Raw genomic sequence first — 15,467 nt, 5'->3', positions numbered from 1 at the left:
AAGGGCACACCACTACTAGAAAGTCAAATGCAATTCTATGCCTTACTGTAGCCAGTATATGTCATTTCTTGTGTAAAGGATGTCCCTTCCACCCCACGCTGCTCCTTGGAGGCAGCCATACCCTCAGTACACAGATATAGGATACTGCAAACCTACCTGCCTGGCCTGAAATCTTTGAAGCCTGTTGGTATGTCCCTACACAGCCACAGTGGCTATGAGGCCAGGAGCCCAGGAACACATGGAGATTGAGAGACACCTACTTTCCCCAGGGTGTGCATGGAGAAGCTTATTACATGGTATCTGAACACTTATTAAACAGCACCAATACATTTATTTTGTCTCTGCTTTGTATCCAAGAGACAGTCCCTACTGTTATTTGAGCCATATACATAGAAATTAGAGAACAGAACCGTCCTACAAATGTGGAGAACACTAAGAAATATCAATAAGAGCTTTAATCATTAGCCTCTGTCAATGATGTGAGGTTTAACTTTCAGTAAATTATAAGATTTCTGTGAGCTAGGTCGCAAGAAAAAAAATTGCAAGCAGGTTACACAGTCATTTATATTCCATCTAGTCATATTCAGAGACTTAAGAGCTAAGAAAGAAAAGTATGCCAGATTTCCTTTTTTCCTACAGAAACAGGCAAAGACTTCTGTTTTTCCAGGACAAAAACAGGGAGGGGGTAAAATGGTAATTTCAGTTTCTATGTATTGCCATATAGAAATACTCATAAAATCTCTCTCTAGAGAAAAAGCACAATGGAAAAACTTCTGGCTTTATTTACAAACAGTAAAATAAAAATAAGTTTACTGAGAAAGCCATAAAATATTGATTCCTGGCAGGTCTGAAGTGTCAGAGCTGTATTTCTTCATATATCCTCCCAGGCCCCTCCCAATTGGGATTTCTATTAAGTACTGTCATAGTTTTTAGTTCATTATGAACATGAGTGATCAGTTGGCCTAGACTAGAAGAAGATGACTTAACACCAATGGAAAGTGGCCATGCTAATGGAAGGCCAGTTTAGGCTGGGTCTCCATCATAGAGTGCACTTTCCAGAAGCAGGCAGTGAAATGGTGTTTTAATGATAAGGGCTTCATAGAGATTAACATATGTGAAAAGAAGGGAGTGGAAACAGAACAAAGCAGAAGAAGAATTTGAACTGAAGTGCAGCCCAACAAAGTGTCAGTCAACCAGGCATGGAGCTCTAGAGCAAATATTGCCCATCAGAATATCCTGCATAGAGCTCAAAAGCCAGGCCTTTATACCCCCTCCTTCCTCAACAAATAGGAAGAAGTAGGCTGCCCTGAGAACAACATGGCCTCTACATAGATTTCTCTCTGCAGCTGAGGCAGAGGAGATAATCACTAGAGTCTGTCTGCTGAACACGTCTGGAGGGTACACTCATTGATGACCATAGATACTATTGGTGTTTTCAGTTTGGAACAATTATGAATAAAGCTGCTAGTAATATTTATCTACAAGTTTTATGTGAGGGTAGATTTTCATTTATCTTGGGTAAACATTAGGTTGGTGCAAAAGTAATTGCAGTTTTTGCCATTACTGTTTTAAAAATGGGTACTGGCATCTCCTGGTGGTTTTAATTTACATTTTTTTGCTGATTAATGATGGTGAGCATCTTTTCCTATACTTATTAGCCACTCATATATCTTCTTTTGGAAAGTGTTTAAGTCTTGCCTGTTTAAAAATTTTGTATTTTTAATTAGTATTATTACATTTTAAGAATTCTTATACCTGGATCTGGATGCAAGTTCTGTATTATGTTTATATATTACAAATATATTCTTTCAGTATATGTCTCATTTTCTCATTTTATTAGTGGTGTCTTTTGAAAAGAATATTTTAATTTTGATGATGCTCAATTTATCAATAATTTTTCTTTCATAGTTAATACTTTTTATGTCCTAAGAAATTTTGCCTACTTCAAGGTTGCAAAGATTTTCTTCTATGTTTGCATCCAGAGGTTTATAGTGTTTTGGCTCTTATGTTAAGACCATAGTCCATTTCAAGTAAATTTTTGTGTAAGGGGAGTTAAAATTCCAAGTTTGTTTATTTCCGTGACTATTCAATTGTTCTAGCACCATTTGTTTTCCCCCAGAATTTATCTTACTATTGACAAAAGTCAATTGACCATGTAAATGTAGGTCTATTTCTCAACTCTCTCTTCCATTCTATTGGACTATATATTTATTCTTATGCCAATACTATACTTTCTTGATTACTGTAGATTTATATTAAGTCTTGAAGTCAGGCAGCTTAAAGCTTCCAACTTTGTTCTTTTCAGAGCTGTTTTGGGTATTCAAGGTACTCTGCACTTGGTTATAAATTTTAGAATCAGCTTGCCAATTCCTATACAAAATGCTGAATGGAATCACATTGAATCTATAGACCAATTTGAGAAGAATTTATATCTTAATAATACTGAGTTTTCCAATCTATGAACATGGTATATTTCTCCATTTTGTTTAGGCTGTCTGTAAATTTTCTCAGCAAATATTAATAGTTTTCAGCATACAGCCAGGCACAGTGGTTCACACCTGTAACCCCAGCGCTTTGGGAGGCTGAGGCAGGCGGATCACAAGGTCAGGAGATCAAGACCATCCTGGCCAACATAGTGAAACCCCATCTCTACTAAAAATGCAAAAATTATCTTGGTGTGGTGACACATGCTTGTAATCCCTGCTACTCAGGAAGCTGAGGCAGGAGAATCACTTGAACCCAGAAGGTGGAGATTGTAATGACCCGAGATCTAGCCACTGCCCTCCAGCCTGGTGACAGAGCAAGACTCCATCTTAAAAAATATATATATTTTTTCAGCATAAAAGTCATGAACGTATTTTGTTTAATAGTTATTTCATGTTTTGGATGTTATTGTAACTAATCATTTTAAATTTTATTTTTCAGTAGTTCATTGCTAGAATATTAAAATATTTATTGATTTTTGTATATGGACCTTGTATTCTGTAACTTTACTAAATACACTTTTACATTCTGTTAACTTTTTCATCATTCATTAGAATTTCTCGGTACTCAATCACATCGACTACAAATACATTTTTAGATCTTTCTTTTCTTTTCTTTTCTTCTTTTTTTTTTTTTTTTGAGACAGAGTTTCTCTCTTGGTGCTCAAGCTGGAGTACAATGCTGTGATCTTGGCAATCTCACGTTTCCTCACAGTGCTGGAGGCCAGATGTCTGAAATCAGTATTACTGGGATAGATTCAAGGTATTGACAGGATCTGGCACCATCCAGAGGCTCTAGGGGAGAATCTGTTCCTTGCCTCTGTCAGCATTTGGTGGCTGCCAGCATTCCTTGGCTTGTAGCCACATCACTGCAATCTTCTAGGCCAGCATCTTCCAATCTCTCTTTCTGTTCTGTCTTCACATAGCTTTCTCCTCTCTGTGATCAAATCTTCCTGTGCCTCCCTCATAAAAATACATATGATTTCATTAAGGAACCAATCTAGGATGATCTTCCCATCTCAAGATCCTTAACTTCATCATATCCATAAAGTCCTTTTTATTGCCATAAAGATAACATCACAGGTTTCAGGAATTAGGACATAGATTTTTTTTTTTTTTTTGAGGCGGAGTCTCTCTCTGTCGCCCAGGCTGGAGTGCAATGGCACGATCTCGGCTCACTGCAACCTCCACCTTCCAGGTTGAAGTGATACTTCTGCCTCAGCCTCCCGAGTAACTGGGACTACAGGTGCGCGCCACCACACCCGGCTAAGGACATAGATATCTTTTAGAAAGCCATTTTCATCATACCACATGTTATATTTTCATTCGCATATTTTCTAAGTTCTCATATTTCTTTTCCCCATGGGTATTTATTTTTGTTTTATGGCCCAGCTATGGACCATCTTGGTGAATTTTCCATGTGTGTGTGAAAAAGATGTGCATTCTGCTGTTGTTGAGGGTAATGTTTTATAAAAATCAATTCGATCAAGTTGGTTGATAGCATTGTTCAAGTCTTCTATTCCTTATAGATTTTTTTCCTTATTTGTTTTATCAGTTACTAAGAGAGGATTGCTGTAGCCTTGAACTGTATTTGTGGATCTTGCTATTTCTTTTAATTCTGGCGATTTTTGCATCTTGTATTTTGAGGATCTGTTATGAGGTACATACATACTTAGGATTGCAATGAATTATTTTAAAATGTCTCTTTTTTCTCTCTGGTAATATTTATTGTGCTGGAGTCTACTTAGTCTAATACTAACAAAGTCACCTCCCGATTAGTGGTTACATAGTACATTTTTTCATCCTTTTACTTTTAACCTGTGCATGTCTTTATAGTGGGATTTTGTAGATAGAATATAATTGGATCTTGCTTTTCATTCAATATGACATTCTTTACTCTTTTAATTGGAGTGTTTTAATCAGTGTTTCCCAAATAGGGGCAATTTTGTACCCAGGGAACATTTGGCAATGTCTGGAGACATTTTTCGTTGTCACAGTGGCAGAGCTGGGGGATGTCTCTACTAGCATCTAGTGTATAAAGGCCAAGAATGCGTTGAATATTCTACAGTGCAAAGGATAGCCTCCTGCAACCAATAATTTTTTGTTTTTGAGACTGGGTCTTGCTCTGTTGCCCAGGTGGAATACAGTGGTACATTCACGATTCACTGCAGCCTGAGCCTCCCAGGTTCAAGTGATCCTGCTACTGCAGCCTCCCTAGTAGCTGGGACTAAAGGCATGTGCCACCATGCCTGGCTAATTTTTCTATTTTTTTTTTTTTTTTTTTTAGAAACGGGGTTTGCCATGTTGTCCAGGTTGGTCTTGAACTCCTGTGCTCAAGTGAGCTGCCCACCTCAGTCTTACCACTGTGTACAGCTCCTACCACATTTTCTTTATCCATTAATCTGTCAATGGACACTTAGGTTAATTCTACATCTTGGCTATTGTGAACAGAACTGCAATAAACCTGGGGGTGCAGATATCTCTTTGAGACACCGATTTAATCATTTGGATATGTATCTAGTAGTGAGATTGCTGGATCATATGGTAATTCTTTTTTAGTTCTTTTGAGAAACCTCTATACTCTTCTCCATAATGGCTATACTAATTTCCATTCTTATCAACAGTATAGAAGAGTTCCCTTTTCTCTGCATTTCAGCCTGCATTTTTTATTTTTTGTCTTTTTGATACTAGCCATTCTAACGGGAGTGAGATGATACCTCATTGTTCTTTTGATTTGCATTTCCCTGATGATTAGCGATGTTGAACATATTTTCATACACTTATTGACCATTTGCATGTCTTCTTTTGAAAAATGTCTATTCATATTATTTGCTCATTTTTCAATTGGATTGTGTGGCGGTTTTTTTTGCTGCTGAGATATTTGAATTCCTTATATATACTGAATATTAATCCCTTGTCAGATGAATAGTTTGTAAATATTTTCTCCCATTCAGTGGATTGTCTCTTCCCTTCACTGATTCACTTCCAATTTTGAAAGATATTTTTGCCGAGTATGTAATTTTTGGTTGAGAAATTTTTTCTTTCAGCACTTTAAAGGAACCATTCCATTTATAAGACATTGCCATAAGGCTTACATAATTTCTGAAGAAAAGTTTGTGTTTGATTACCTTTCTTCCCCTGCTTATATCATTTTTCCTGTTTTGTTTGTTTGTTTGTTTTGAGATGGAGTCTCACTGTTGCCCAGGCTGGAGTGCAGTGGCACAATCTCAGCTCACTGCAACTTCTGCCTCCCAGGTTCAAGCGATTCTCCTGCCTCAGCCTCATGAGTAGCTGGGATTACAGGTACATGCCACCATGCCTGGCTAATTTTTGTATTTTTAGTAGAGACAAGGTTTCACCATGTTGGTCAGGCTGGTCTTGAACTCCTGGCCTCATGATCTGCCCGCCTTGGCCTCCCAAAGTGCTGGGATTACAGGCATGAACCACCATGCCTGGCTTTCCTATGGCTTCTTTTAAGATTTTTCTCTTTATCGCAGGCTTTAAGGAATATGATTATGACGTATCTTGGTATGTTCTTTTCTGTGTTTATCCCACCTAGGGTTTATTGAGTGCCTTGGATCTATAGGTTTATCATTCCCCTTACATTTTTGGCCATTATTTCTTCAACTATTTTATCCAATATTTCTTCAACTATTTTATCCTTCCCCTCACAAATTCAGGAACCCATATTACACATATGTTACGCTACTTGATATTGTCCCATACATTACTGAGTTTCTGTTCTTCTGCTTTTCAGTCCCTGCTCTCTGTTCTTTATTTTGAATAATTTCTCTTGGTATTTGTTCAAATTTAGTTATCTTTTCTCCTGCAGCCTCTAATCTGCTATCATCAGTGAAATTTTTATAGCAGTACTGTATTTTTCTTTTTTTGAAGCTCAGTTTGGTTCTTTTTATATCACCCATTGCTCTCGTATGTATTTTCCTTTTAAATCCCTAATTATATTTATAATATTTTAATAGCTGTTTTAAAAACCCTGTATGCTGATTTTATGATTTCCGTCCATTTTTAGTCTGTTGTTAATGATTGACTGATTGGTCTCCTGTTTCTGTGACAGTCAGAAATTCAGAAGCCAGACTGTGAATTTTATGTTGTTGAGTGAGGAACTTATTTGTTGTATTGTTTTGAAAGAGTGTTGGTGTTGGGACTTGTTCTAAAAGTCGGTTATGTAAGAACCAGCTTGATCTACTTGAGACTTATTTATCAACTGTTATAGGACAACTCTTGGGTGGCTTTAATTCTATGGCTACTTTAGCTCTATTATTAAGGTGTGACCCACACTGGGTCTCTAATGAATGTTCTACATAATCAGTAAGGTGATTCTGGCTGGTAGGAATTGAATAACTCTCAGTTTTGTGGGAACTCTATGAATTGTTTAGTTTACAGTTCCTGGGTCATCCATCCCTCCCGAATTGCACTGGGGGGAGCTTCTCCAGGCTTCCCCACATGTATGCACAGGTCTGTATTTAGTCAATGACTCAAGGGGACCCTTATGCAAATGTTTGAAGCTCTTTCTCAGTTTAGTTTTCTTCTCTCCCATGCTCTGCCCTATGAATTCTAGCTGTCTTAACCTCTGTGAACTTTTTTCTCTGTTTCTTCAACTTTGCAAGTCAACAAGGCTTTGTTTTGTGTCTGTATGAGTTCGTTTTCATGCTGCTGATAAAGACATACCCAAAACTGGGAAGGAAAAGAGGTTTAACTGGACTTATATGTCCATGTGGCTGAGGAAGCCTCAGAATCATGGTGGGAGGCAAAAGACACTTCTTACATGGCAGCAGCAAGAGAAGATGAAGAAGAAGCAAAAGCAAAAATGTTGAACCCATCGGATCTCATGAGACTTATTCACTATCGTGAGAATAGCATGGAAAAAGACTGGCTCCCATGATTTAATACCTCCCCCTCGGTCCCTCCCACAACACATGGGAATTCTGGGAGATGTTGAGATTTGGGCAAACCATATCATTCTACCCCTGGCCCCTCCAAATCTCATGTCCTCACATTTCCAAACTAATCGTGTTTGCCCAACAGTCCACCAACGTCTTAACTCCTTTCAGCATCAACCCAAAAGTCTACAGTCCAAAGTCTCTTCTGAGACAAGGCAAGTCCCTTCTGCCTATGAGCCTGTAAATTCAAAAGCAAGCTTATTACTTCCTAGATACAATGGAGGTACAGGTATTGGGTAAATACAGCCATTCCAAATGGGAGACATTGTTCAAAACAAAGGGGTTACAGGGGCCATGCAAGTCCAAAATCCAGTGAGGCAGTCAAATTTTAAAGCTCAAAGATGATCTCCTTCGACTCTATGTCTCACATCCAGGTCATGTAAGAGGTGGGTTTCCGTGGTCTTGGGTAGCTTCATCCCTGTAGCTTTGCAGGGTACAGCCTCCCTCCTGGTTGCTTTCACAGGCTAGCATTGAGTGTCTGTGTCTTTTCCAGGCGCATGGTGCAAGCTGTCAATGGATCTACCATTCTGGGGTCTGGAGGATGATGGCCCTCTTCTCACAGCTCCACTAGGCAGTGCCCCAGTAGGGACTCTGTGTGGGGGCTCTGACTCCAGATTTCCCTTCTGCACTGCCCTAGCAGAGGTTCTCCATGAAGGTCCTGCACTTGCAGCAAACTTTTGCCTAGGCATCCAGGCATTTCCATACATCTTCTGAAATCTTAGGTGGAGGTTCCCAAACCTCAATTCTTGATGTCTGTGTGGCCACACACTCAACATGATGTGGAAGCTGCCAAAGCTTGGGGCTTCCACCCTCTGTAGCCACAGCCTGAGCCATACATTGGCCCCTTTCAGCCATGGCTGGAGTGGCTGGGACACAGAGCATCAAGTCTCTAGGCTACACACAGCACGGGGACCTTGGACCAGGACCACAAAACCACTTTTTCCTTCTAGGCCTCCAGGCCTGTGATAGGAGGGGCTGCCATGAAGGTATCTGACGTGCCCTTGAGACATTTTCCCCATGGTATTGGGGATTAACATTAGGCTCATTGCTACTTATGCAAATTTCGGCAGCCAGCTTGAATTTCTTCTCAGAAAATGGGTTTTTCTTTTCTACTGCTTTGTCAGGCTGCAAATTTTCTGAACTTTCATGCTCTATTTCCCTTTTAAAACAGAATGCTTTTAAGAGCACCCAAGTACCTTTTGAATGCTTTGCTGCTTACAAATTTCTTTTTTCAGATACCCTAATTCATCTCTCAAGTTCAAAGTTCCACAGATATCTAGGGCAGGGGCAAAATGCCACCAGTATCTTTGCTAAAACATAACAAGAGTCACCTTTGCTGCAGTTCCTAACAAGTCCCTCATCTCCGTCTGAGACCACCTCAGCCAGGACCTTGTTCATAACACTATCAGCATTTTGTTAAAGCCATTCAACAAGCCTCTAGGAGATTCCAAACCTTCCCATATTTTCCTGTCCTTCTGAGCCCTCCAAACTGTTCCAACCTCTGCCTGTTACCCAGTTCCAAAGTCACTTCCACATTTTCAGGTATCTTTTCAGCAGTGCCCAACTCTACAGGTACTAATTTACTTTATTAGTTTGTTTCCATGATGTCGATAAAGACGTACCCAAAACTGGGAAGAAAAGAGGTTTAATTGGACTTACAGTTCTACATGGCCTAGGAGGCCTCAGAATCATGGCGGGAGGTGACAGGCACTTCTTATATGGTGGCAGCCAGAGAAGAATGAGGAAGAAACGAAAGTGGAAACCCCTGACAAACCCATCAGATGTCATGAGGCTTATCCACTATCATGAGAATATCACAGGAAAGGCTGGCCCCCATGATTCAATTATCTCCCCTTGGGGTCCCTCCCGCAACATGTGTTTCATGCATTTTGCTCAGTTTTCTAGTTGTTCACAATAGAGCAGCAAGTCCCATAGCAGTTGTCCTTCATAGGCAGATGTGAAAGTCTAGGAGCACAAATCTTATTGCCTCTAAGGAACCAAATGTCCTGGTGTAGACCCAACTAAACCCATTATTTTAAGAAATACAAATGCATAGTCTGTTTGTAGAACCTCTTGAACATACTAGTAAGAAACACTTATCTGACACATGTGCCAAAAATTGCACTATTGCTACAAGAATAAAAAAGGAACATCATAGCCCCGTCTCTCAAGATGTCAGAGACAAGCAAGGAAATTAAGTATAGAGGTAATATAGATGTTTATTATATGTTGTTGTCAGGATAACACAAAGGTTATGCATAAATAAATACATGGATCTGACATACTGGGAAATGTAAGTTTAAAAGATGGCTGTATCTCTCAAAACTTCCTTTTATTAAAAAAATTGGGCAGGCGAGGTGGCTTACACCTGTAATCCCAGCACTTTGGGAGGCTGAGGCGGGTGGACCACGAGATCAGGAGATCAAGACCATTCTGGCTGACACAGTGAAACCCCATCTCCACTAAAAATACAAAACATTAGCCTGGTGTGGTGGCACATGGCTATAGTCCCAGCTGCTTGGGAGGCTGAGGCTGGAGAATTGCTTGAACCTGGGAGGCAGAGGTTGCAGTGAGCCGAGATCATGACTACGTCTCAAAATATATATATATTAAATAGTCATAAATGAGGGTTACCCTAACCTAAACCATTAAAAAAATCATATATGACAATTTTGCCTTGTCTTCTGACCTCAGAATATTGATTGATTGATTGAAGAACCCTGTGCATAGATTTTGAGGAGCTTAAAGTGCCATAGGTGTAATTGAGAAATGCCTTTAACACATTGCATATAGAAGTATTTTCCACTTAGTACTTCTTTCAATGTATAATAGTAGGAGGAGGAAAAAAGACCTGTCACTAGACAAACCTCATGGGAATGAACTGCAGACAGTGCTGTGTGAATAAGGCACTTATGTATGGGTAAGAAAGCCTGCATAATTGCTTTATGTGTAATCTTATGAGAACCAAACAAAGAAGCTGACAGAGAAGCCATGGAAAGATGAGAAAGAAAAGCACGATTAGTCAGCCACCTGCCTTAATCCTGTGACAACTGTGTTTAGGAGGTTAGTTTTCTGAATCTGGTTACCATAGTAATAGACCTTTAGAATGTCCTTAAATCGATTTACAGAATTACTATTCATATTAAGTACAAGCAACACAAAGAGATCATAGGTTGTTAAAATCTATTTTAAAATTATTTTTAAATTATTATTTAAAATCTATTTTAAAATTATTTTTAGAAATGAAATGAAATAATACATATATATATATATGTCACTTGGATATATAATTTAGACAACCATAAATTGTATTTTGGCAAAAAGAAGTTGTAAGAGCCTATTCATTATTATTGAGTGATGGGTTTATAAGTTCAATTATTCAAATATGTCATCTTAATGAATGACTCTTAATAAATTTTAAATAAGATGGAGTTCGTGAATTATCTGGACCTAGCTTTAAAACTGAATATGTATGCTTCACACTCATTGCTGCATCTCTAGGAGTCATCTGTGGATTTAGCCAATTATATGGATAATTTAAACAGGAATTGCTGAGACCTGCTCTAGTGATCATCCAAGAGCTGTCTAAAGGACTCTATGGTCAGACCTGGGAATTTCAACCTAACACTCCTTGCTTTTTTTTTTCTTTCTAGTTTACATGTGTGGAAAGGTCCACTTCATTTTTTTATGCAGTTTTAAAATTGGGTATTTTATTTTTATTTTATTTTGAGATGGAGTTTTGCTCTTGTTGTCCAGGCCGGAGTGCAATGGCATGATCTCCACTCAAAGCAACCTCCGCCTCCTGGGTTCAAGTGATTCTTCTGCCTCAGCCTCCCAAGTAGCTGGGATTACAGGCATGTGCCACCATGCCTGGCTAATTTTGTATTTCTAGTAGAGACGGAGTTTCTCCATGTTGGTCAGGCTGGTCTCGAACTCCCAACCTCAGGTGATCCACCCACCTCAGCCTCCCAAAGTGCTGGGATTACAGGTGTAGGCCACTGCACTCCACTAAAATTGGGCTTTTTAATATTCTAGTGACATCTGAAGCTACTTTTTAATAGATGAAGGTTTATCCAGAATTGTAAAAGTTGTTTCTCTTATATCTGCAATTTTAAGACCACTGTTCACTTAAGATATTAATAATATAAAACTTTAAACAAAAGTTCCAATTTTCTAATTATTCAGAGAACTAAACAAAGTCTGCTTAAATTGCTGTAGGTTGGCATTCAGTTAAAGGAAGACTTCTTTCATGCTATGAGTAATTAAGGGATTCCTGGCCAAGTATGGTAGCTCACAACTGTAATCTCAGCATTTTGGAAAGCCAAAGTGGGAGGACCTTTTGAGGTCAGGAATTTGAGACCAGCATGGGTAACATAGCGAGACAACGTCTCTACAAAAAATTTAAGGCTGGGCACGGTGGCTCACGCCTATAATCCCAGCACTTTGGGAGGCTGAAGTAGGCAGATTACTAGGTCAGGAGTTCGAGACCAGCCTGGCCAAACATGTGAAACGCTGTCTCTACTAAAGACACAAAAAATTAGCCGGGCATGGTGGCCTGCACCTGTAATCCCAGCTACTTAGGAGGCTGAGCAAGAGAACTGCTTGAACCGGGAGGTGGAAGTTGCAGTGAGTCAAGATTGCTCCATTGCACTCCAGCCTGGGCCACAGGGCAAGATTCCGTCACACACACACAAAAATTTTAAAGTAGTTTAATGTGGTGGTGCGTGCATACAGGCTCTTTCAGCCCAGAAGTTGGAATGGATCTATAATTGCACATTTGCACTCCAGCCTGGGTGACAGAGTTTGTTTTGTTAGTCTCAAACAAAACAAAAAACCCTAGTGATTCCATGTATGAAGTTTCTCTGACTATTTTGTTTGAGGTCTCCTTGTATTTTCCATGAACCACAGAAAAACTGGTGTTAGTTTATTTCATGTCAGATGAATCGCCTGACTTTCAGACAGTTGGGAATAATCTAGGTATATGAAAATATTTTAGTGTTTAAATTTCTGGTTATTTTTCACTTTCCTTTTCATCGACTTTCTACTCTTAATCATAAACCTACCCCTGAGTTTTTACTATTCTTATTATATCCCTTGTACCACCGGTTCTAGCTTCTGTAAAGCTGGAATCTATGTTTTATTCACCTTTGAATTTCAAAAAGCACCTATCATATTGAAATAAAAATTAAAGGTGAAAATTATCTTACCATCAATGAATTTATCAGATAATCTATTTAGCTTTACTCTGCATACAAAGAAAGGACTGAGCTTTAAGAAGTACTAGAATGTGCAGAGTAGGCAAATCCATAGAGAAAGTAGACTGGTGGGTGCTTAGGGCTGGGGAAGTGAGGGAAGGTGAGAAGTAACTGCTAATGGGCATGGGGATATCTTTTTGAGGTGATGTAATGTTTTAAAATTAATTGCGTCGATGGTTGCACAACTCTGAATATACCAACATTTATTGAAGTGTAAAAAAAATTGTACTACATATTAACTTTATAAAACATAAAATACCCCCCCACCCCAAAACAAGTAATATTAGATAACCATTGAATACTGCCTAGCTGAGAGGAAGACAGGTAAGAGGTAAAGAGTTAACAGTTTTGAAGATATTATTGCCATAGCAATAAAGCATTAGAAAAAAAAAATCCACGGAGCAGAGTTGATTTACTGCACAGTCTTAATGTAAGAATCAATTAACTTTAGTAGGCTGCTTAGTTTTCTTTAAAGATTATGATACAAAACTGAAAACCTCGACTGTTATCATATGTGGTAAGAAAAGTACATAGCATTTTGTGGAAGATTATATACCTTATAAAAGTTAGCTAAAATAATACAAGGAAAAACCTGTGAATATTCTCAGGGAACTATTAATATAAAGACAGCAGGAGAGACCAATTATAATCTGGGGAAATTTGGCAGTTCCAAATGGGAATTTCATTGTAAGATCTTTTTAAAATTATTCCCTATTTTCCTGTAAGTACAATGCTGTCTCTTATTTATAGACAAATCTCCTTTTATTTGTACTATAATTCCTTTTGGTTAGTCTACTTAAGTATAATTAATTTTAACTACTAAAGAACCACTTTAAAAATCTGGAATGTCTGAATATGTTTTGCAAAAAAATAGCTGTATAACAATTTCAGCAGATATGACCATAATAGAAAAGAATCACCAATATGTGGTTGAATGTTATAATATCCTAGTCTCTTCACCAGAGGTAAAAATTTGATTTAGTTATATTAACATAAAATGCATTCTGGCACAATAAGTCCAATAAATGAATGAGAAAATGCTACATGAAATTGGAACTAAGCCACAAAGGGTCTCCCTACCCCTATTTCATTCTTTATAATAATGAAAACTGTTTCTCAATGCCTCCATTTACTTTGTGCATGGAATTGTTTTTACTACAGTTGTTTATTGGAGAGGGAATTATCTTTATCCTATTGCAGTGTAGAATTTTAAATTAATGAAGTGACTTGTAAATTCCCACAAATCCCCAAGTGGAATATAATTTAACTGTTACCAGAGACCAAGGGGATGCACTTTACTCTGGATTTTTGGAGTAAAATCTCAGCAAATATCTCATGTCGTTTGTTTTTAGATGATCATAAAACAAAATTGATGTTAGTCTGGCCCACAGGCACTTAGTCTGGCTTTATAGATTATGGGCTGACTCATACTCACTATAGTCGTCCATCTCATACCAGAGGCTTCATTAGCACTTCAGGCGCACAGAGGACCGGTAAACAAAGGAATCCACAGTGTGCTACATGTTGCAGATCTCCCAGAATCTTTCAACGGTTTTTATCCTTTTCCTTAAGTATGTAAAAATGAGTCACTTTATCTCCACGTTGAAAGGAGGAAAAGATTATCCTTGGCTTTAAATGGAGAACTGCTAGGAAAATTTACTTAAATTATGAGTGAAACACAGAAACGTGGGCAAAGTATAGAATGACAGACACCAAATGCACAAAAAGAAATTTAACTGCACGGCAAAGAAAAGTTTTCACAGAGGGATACTATGTACTGAGAGAGTATTTCAATTACTGTCTTTGGTACAAAATTATACAATGTATATACACAGTCACTACTATATGACCTACACACACTACGTGTACATTCACACATATATATATACACATATGTATTTAGGAGAGTCCTTTGATTTATTTATTTTTCTTTTTTTTAAGATAAGGTCTCCCTCTGTCACCCAGGCTAAAGTGCAATGCTGTGATCATAGCTCACTTCAGCCTCAAACTCCTGGGCTCAAGCAATCTTCCCATCTCAGTCTCCTGAGTAGCTAGGACTACAGACATGCACTATGATGCCTAATTTTTTTTTGTAATTTTTTTGTAGAGATGGGATCTCACTATGTTGCCGAGGCTGATCTCAAGCTCCTGAGCTTAAGTGATCCTCCCGCGTTGGCCTCCCCAAGTGTTGGGATTACAGGTGTGAGCCACCATGGCTGACTGGAAGAGTCATTTTTTTCCCTAAATATGCTTGTACATTCTTCTACGGGGGTGTGTTGCAGATAATTCTGAAATATATATATATGTGTGTATATATATATATATATGTGTATATATATATAGAGAGAGAGAGAGAGAGAAGAGTAATGTTAGGGAAGTTCAGTGCTCTTTTCCTTCTACTGGTAGGGAAGGTATTCACAAAAATGTATTTATTGACCATTAATGTTTTGCTGTAAGAATTCAGTCATAAAAAAATTCTAATCCTGGGGAGGATGGTATCTCCACACAACTTATCTTTTGGCCTATGTACTCATTTTGAGGCACAGTTAGTTGCCCCACTGCACAATGCCTTCTTGAATACGTAAAAGAATGTTCATAGAAAATACAAACAGAGGAGATTGTATACACAAGGGCAGAGAACTAGTGATCTGTCCGTCAAATTCAGATTTTTGGACCACCTGCATCAAGATCACCAGCAAGCAGGTTAAAATGCAGATGCAGGCCCAAAACGATGGCTCACACCTGTAATCCCTACACTTTGGGAGGCT

This window comes from Aotus nancymaae, unplaced genomic scaffold (genome assembly GCF_030222135.1).
Source record: "Aotus nancymaae isolate 86718 unplaced genomic scaffold, 86718_ANA_hifiasm-v0.15.2.pri h1tg000025l, whole genome shotgun sequence".
Classification (NCBI taxonomy): Eukaryota; Metazoa; Chordata; class Mammalia; order Primates; family Aotidae; genus Aotus; species Aotus nancymaae.
The sequence above is the reverse complement of the archived record's forward strand: the minus strand, read 5'-3'. Positions refer to the sequence as shown.